The sequence below is a fragment of the Dendropsophus ebraccatus genome, chromosome 4, assembly GCF_027789765.1.
Source record: "Dendropsophus ebraccatus isolate aDenEbr1 chromosome 4, aDenEbr1.pat, whole genome shotgun sequence".
Lineage (NCBI taxonomy): Eukaryota > Metazoa > Chordata > Amphibia > Anura > Hylidae > Dendropsophus > Dendropsophus ebraccatus.
Genome location: NC_091457.1, coordinates 55,055,320 through 55,061,779, shown reverse-complemented (window position 1 = coordinate 55,061,779; position 6,460 = coordinate 55,055,320).

The window sequence follows — 6,460 nt, the reverse complement described above, 5'->3', positions numbered from 1 at the left end:
TGTGTCTGGTTATTAGCTGGTTGACATTACACTGCATGGAAATCTCTTGGCTTTGTACAGTTGCTTGGGCAACTGTACCACACAGCCTAGCCCTGTGACTTACAACTGAAGAAAGGCCATAAGATTTGGCTTTTAGGGGTCATATGGAGAGCAGAAGAGGTCCTACCCCTTCTGCTCTCCGTCACTCCACTTCCTTCATCTGTGCTGATAACTTCCACTGAGGAGATGAGGTGGGAACATGTTGTGGACAATGACTAATATCTGCCCGATATTACCAATGTTAACATTGTGTGGCAACATTGGACATTTTGTGCAGTCGTGGTTTTACCCACACGAATACCTGCAATGCTCAACCCCACTTGTATGAGAGTAAGACTTAGTGTAGAATTTTTTTTTCAAACAGTATGCAGGGAAACCTAATTAAGACAACTCTGCAACTTATTGTGCAGATTTGCTGCCGCAGGTAGTTCACAGCAGTATCCACCACCTGTGTGTTTTATTGTGGATTTTGACTTCCACATTGAAGTCACATGAGGCAAATTTAAAGGGAATCTGTCAGTTGCTATTCACGTTTTCAACTGCTGACACTGTTAGATCAGTAAGACACCTAGTACCTTTCATATACATGTGTGTGCTTCCAGAACACAGAAAAAACGACCACAGTTCTTCAAAGGGAATCTTTCATCTGTAATTTGTGTCATAAACTGCTGTCACTGTTAGGGTGGCTTCATGCACAGCTTTTTTTGTGGTGTTTTTCTGGCTTCCTGAAAAACAGATTATTGGTATTTTTTTTTTTTTAACTTCAGGTGTATATGGCTTTTTTTTTTTTTTGCTGTTTTTGTGTGCTTCCAGGAGTCGTATTTTTAGACAAACAGAAGAAATTCCATTGAACGCTATGGGAGAGAAATGCCACAGTTTGCAGGAAAAAAAAACTCCAAACCCTCAGCATGCTGCATTTTGGAAAAACTGTCACAGAGCCTAAAAAATGCCAGAGAGGAGAGAAATACCACAGTAAAAAATGACAAGTATGACATGTGCTTTAGTAAATATGCCCTTTTTTAAAGGGGTATTCCCCCCCAAAAGCAAAAAAAAATGTAATGCCCCCAAACCTAGCTGGTCTTACTCACCAAGTCCCCCCGAGTATTTTGATCCGTCTCCCATTTTTCTAGCTGCTGCTGTTCCTGAGTAACAAGTTTTTCTAAAACATGGTCTATAATCAAGATAGGAAACTACATTTCCCATCATGCAATGCTTATGTCTGATGATGAAGTAGCAGAACTGAGATGATGGCGGCGTAGCAGAATTGAGATGATGGCGGCGTAGCAGAGCTGAGATGGTGATGGCGTAGCAGAACTGAGATGATGGCGGCATAGCAGAGATGAGATGGTGAGATGGTGAAGGCAGAGCTGAGATGGTGAGGGCATAGCAGAGCTGAGATGGTGAAGGCATAGCAGAGCTGAGATTGTGATGGCATGGCAGAGCTGAGATGGTGATGGCATAGCAGAGCTGAGATGGTGAGGGCAGAGCTGAGATGGTGAGGGCATAGCAGAGCTAAGATGGTGAGGGCAGAGCTGAGATGGTGAGGGCATAGCAGAGCCGAGATGGTGATGGCATAGCAGAGCCGAGATGGTGATGGCATAGCAGAGCCGAGATGGTGAGGGCATAGCAGAGCCGAGATGGTGATGGCAAAGCAGAGCCGAGATGGTGATGGCATAGCAGAGCCGAGGTGGTGAGGGCATAGCAGAGCCGAGATGGTGATGGCATAGCAGAGCTGAGATGAGCCGCGGCGCCGGTGGGCCGCGGCTGACAGTAAGAGACCGGGGGGGGGGAGGACAGTGAGCCGCGGGTGACGGGGGGCGACAATCAGCCGCGGGTGCTGGTAAGGGGGGGGGGGGTGGTTGATGGGGCCGCGGTCACGGAGATGATGGAGCCGCAGGTGAACCGGGGGGACAGTGAGCCGCGGGAGGAGGATGCCGCCGGCAATCGCGAGTGACAGCGCGGCCCAGCATCGCGAGCCTAGCCGCAGATAACAGGGGGGGTGCCGCCGGTAAGCGGGCCAGCATCGCCAGTGACGGGGGGGGGGGGGGGGGGGGGGGGTGGCGCCGGTAAGCGCTGTGGCGGGCGCCGCGATTGAGGGGGTGACGAGGGCCAGTGAGCCACAAGCAGGGCCGTCTTAACAAAACTATGGGCCCCTGGGCACAGCTGTGAACTGGGCCCCCTGACCCAAGATCAAGTCCCCGCATCCCCCTGCCCCCGACCCCCTAACCATCACCTCAAAAATTGCTCCCCAGCTAAGTCTTCTTCCTTCAGGAGCTCCGGTGCCCAGCAGCTGCCGTGGCTCCTGGATCCTCAGCGGCACGTCCAGGAAGTGACGTCAGTCACCGAAAGGGACGTCCGGGAAGCGGTTAGTTCAGCCCTGGGTAAGGAAGGGGCGGGTTACTCGGGCTACTAGGAAGAATATAGTAATAATGCTGCTTACTGCTGTACCCTCCATATAGTAATAATGTCTCCTGCTGTGTGTTTCCCCATAGTAAAACAGTAAAATGCCTCCACTGCTGCGCCCTATGCCTGTATAGTAATAATGCGCCTGCTGTACCCACCATAGTAATAAAGTTCCCCCCTCTGCCTGCAAAAAACCTACCCCCCCATACACAAACTATCCCACCTGACCCCCCCCCTTCAAACACTACCCCACCTGACCCCCCCACACACACACACACTATCCCACCTGATCCCCCTATACACACTATCCCACCTGACCCCCCTATACACACTATCCCACCTGACCCTCCTATACACACTATCCCACCTGACCCCCCTATACACACTATCCCACCTGACCCCCCCCTCACACTACCCCACCTGACCCCCCTACACGCACTATTCCACCTGACCCCCCCCCCCTCACACTACCCCACCATCCCAACAGACACACTACCCCGACAGCCTGGCCTTAGAAACGGCCCTGGGTCACGTCTGTGCACAAGCCGCTCCACAGTATCAGGAGATAGAGATATGCTACAGGGTGGCAGATGTAGCAGAGCTCAACTCCCTGAGACCTGCAGTTCCATGTAACACCACAGATAACACAGTGATATCTCTGAGTACAGATAATGTAGTAGATGTCACCTGCAGTCCTATGTAACACCACAGATAACACAGTGATCTCTCTCTGGGTATAGTATAGAAAATGGGGACAGGAGTACAGTATGGGGGACACCCTGCACGACCCCCATAGTAAGAGACCTCCTGCACTGCCTCAACACAAGAAAACAAAACAAACCAATATACTCACCTAATCCTGGCCCCAGTCTTCCTCTCTTCTCTCCTGCCTGTCAGCTGCCGCACGGATCCTCCAGCAGGCCCGATGACGTCATCACTGACCTGCTGCAGGATCTGTCTGAGAGAGATGCGAGTGAGATCCGCGCAGGGGGAGAGGAGGCTGGCGTCGGCAGCTTACAGGAGATCATCAGTGAGGTCTGTAGGGGAGGGGGCGTCGGCAGCTTGAAGAAGATCTGTGAGGTCTGGAGGGGAGGCGGCGCCAATTACTTGGTCAGGGCAGGAGCTGGGCCTGGAAACGGCCCTGATAAGTGTTCATGGGGAGAGGGGGGCACAGCGTGGCTCATCAGCTTCCCTGAACATGACATGTCTGCAGAGTAGCAGAAAAAGCCGTGGCCCATAAGTGTGTGTTTGGCTGTGGGGCCCCCCATGAGTCATGGGCCCCCGGGCAGCCGCCTACCCTGCCCAATGGGAAAGACGGCCCTGGCCACAAGGGGGGGGGGGCTGCTGGTGCCACCGGTAAGCGCCGCAGGGTGCTGCGGGTGACAGGGTGCTGCCAGCGAGGGGTCACAGTCAGGGGGTGAGCTCTGGGGCTGGGGGCACACACGGTACCGGTGACTGGGGTGGCTGCTGTTAGAGAAGGAGACAGTGACAGCTTCACTGATCACTGTCTCCCTCTCTAACAGCAGCCACCACCGTCCTCCTTCACTTCAGATTGGCTGGGTTAGAAGCGCTAACCCGGCCTATTGAAGAGAAGGAGGGCACGTGATGCCGTCTCGGAGGGTGTGGGCCAGGAGCAGTGAGCGTGTCGGAGTGGATTGAGGTCTGATGATTCTATGCAATCCATGGGGGTAAATGTACCTAGATAACAGCAAAACTGTGCAGAATCCATAATAACTTTATATTGGAAAGATGGAAAGCTACGGGTGGGCAACCTATTAATGCAAAAATAATTTTGGGGGGAATACCCCTTTAAAGTGTCACTGTCATTATACCTGTTAAAATCTAAATCAATAGGGGATGTGATATAAAGCATGTTTGCAATTTACTTTGTGTTTGTTTTTTTTTTGTTTTTTAGTTGTCCAGTCTCCTGGAGGAAGCCTTTTAGTCTTGTGCTCAGGGCCGTTTCTAGGTAATTTTGACTACAGGGCGAATCCTGCTAAAAGCGCCCCCCCCCCCCCCCCCCCCCCCCCCCCAAAACAAAAGCAGTTCAGTGACTCACAGGTGACCGTCTTCTTTGATCTGAGGCGTCGCTTTCCCTTTTCCTCTCCATCTGGCCCAGACCTCCATGATGATTTCTTGCAGCAACAATTCATCTCTTGTTAACCTGCCAGACAAACATCTTAGGTTCCGCACTTTTACAACTTCCACTTCTTTTGTGTCTTGTGCAGTAAAGTCAGTAGGTATGTGAGTTGCCCCCTGTATGTAGGATCCCCTGCTGTGCCTCCATATAGTAATAATCCCCCTGTGCCCCCCCCCCCATAGTATTAATCCTCCCTGTGCTCCCCCCATAGTAATAATCCCCCATGGTTTGTTCACATATAGTAATAAACCCACCTGTGCAGTCCCCATAGTAATACCCCCCGTGCCCTTCCCCCATAGTAATAATCCCCCCTGTGCTCTTCCCCCATAGTAATAAACCCCCCTGTGCTCCCCCCCATAGTAATAAGCCCCCCTGTGCTCCCCCACCCATAGTAATAAGCCCCCTGTGCTCCCCCACCCATAGTAATAAGCCTCCTGTGCTCCCCCACCCATAGTAGTAACCCCCCCATGCTTTGTCCACACAAAAAAAACAAACCATTATACTCACCTTGTTCCAGCATACAGCAGGTCCCTCTCTCCTCTTCTCCAGCCTGCGAGGAGCAGGCCGCCGTCACCCCTGCACACATCTTCTCTCTTCAGCAGGCGCAGTGATATGACGTCATTGCGCCTGCTCAGGGAGAAGATGTCTGCAGCGGCCTGCAGAGTGTTTGGCAGGGTCCGGGCGGTCCATGGGGGGGGGAGCTACGTTCAGGCGGGGGGTGGAGCTACATTTGGGCGGGGGGCGGAACAACGTTCGGGCACCAGTCTTGCCCTGTGATGGGGCACAGAGGCAGGGGGTCACAAAGCTAGGTAATGGGGTGAGCGGACGGGCGGCCGTGGGTGCGCGCAGCTCAGTGGAGCCACCAGCACCCCCTAGCTGTCGGCGCCCTGTGCGGTCGCCCGGCCCGCCCGCCTCTAGAAACGGCCCTGCTTGTGCTGATTTGAAAAAAACAGACTAAACACAGGAATTCCAGCCAGTACAGAGTGTCATGGCTCACCGTGTCCATCAATCACATGACTGCCTTCTCTGTGAGCGCAGATGACCTGTGAAACACTGGACTTCATGGGGGGGATTTATGAAGACAAGACAAGTACTCCGGTCTTATATTAGCTTTCAGCAAGGCGTAAATCATGCTAAATGAGGCGCGGGAGGAGGCTACGCCTCCTCCCCGCCTCATCAGGCCCCCCCAACCTCCCCCAGCGAGCGGGGCATATGGGAGGCGTATGCCAGGGAGTAGGGGCGAACGCTTTGTAAATGTTCCCCCATGTGTTTAGTCTCTTATTTTAAACCAGAACAAGACTAAAAATCAGCCTTGAAGAGACTGGACCTGGATACAGGTATGTAAAGCTCTGTTTTACAGCATAATAACAAATAAAAAAAAATAAATTGCAAACTTGCTTCATATCACATCTACTGTTGATTTAGATTTTGAAACTTAACCCTTTCCTGCACGAGGACGTAACTGTACGTCCTCGCGCGGGTGCGGGCTTTCAGAGCGGGGCTGCGCGGCGATCCCGCTCTGAACCGCGGCGGTCCCGGGTGCCGCTTGTAGCTGTCAAATATGACAGCTGCATCCGATTACCGGATACAGCATTTCCCTGGTGTCTAGTGGCGGAGATCACTCCTCCGGGACGTTGTCCCGAAGAAGCGATCTCCCTGTCTGATGCCGGCCGGGGACTCGTCTAAGATGGCACCGTCCCCGCCTCGGCACTCGTTTGTATTCGGCTGCAGCAGCCGAAAGCAAACGAGTGCCGATCTTATTGATCTTTTCTGTATATCAAGTACAAAGTGTATATACTAGAATTCCCCCAGGGAAGCTTCTAGTATAAGTGTAAAAAAAAAAAAAAAAAAAAAAGTGTTGTCATTAGTAAAAAGCCC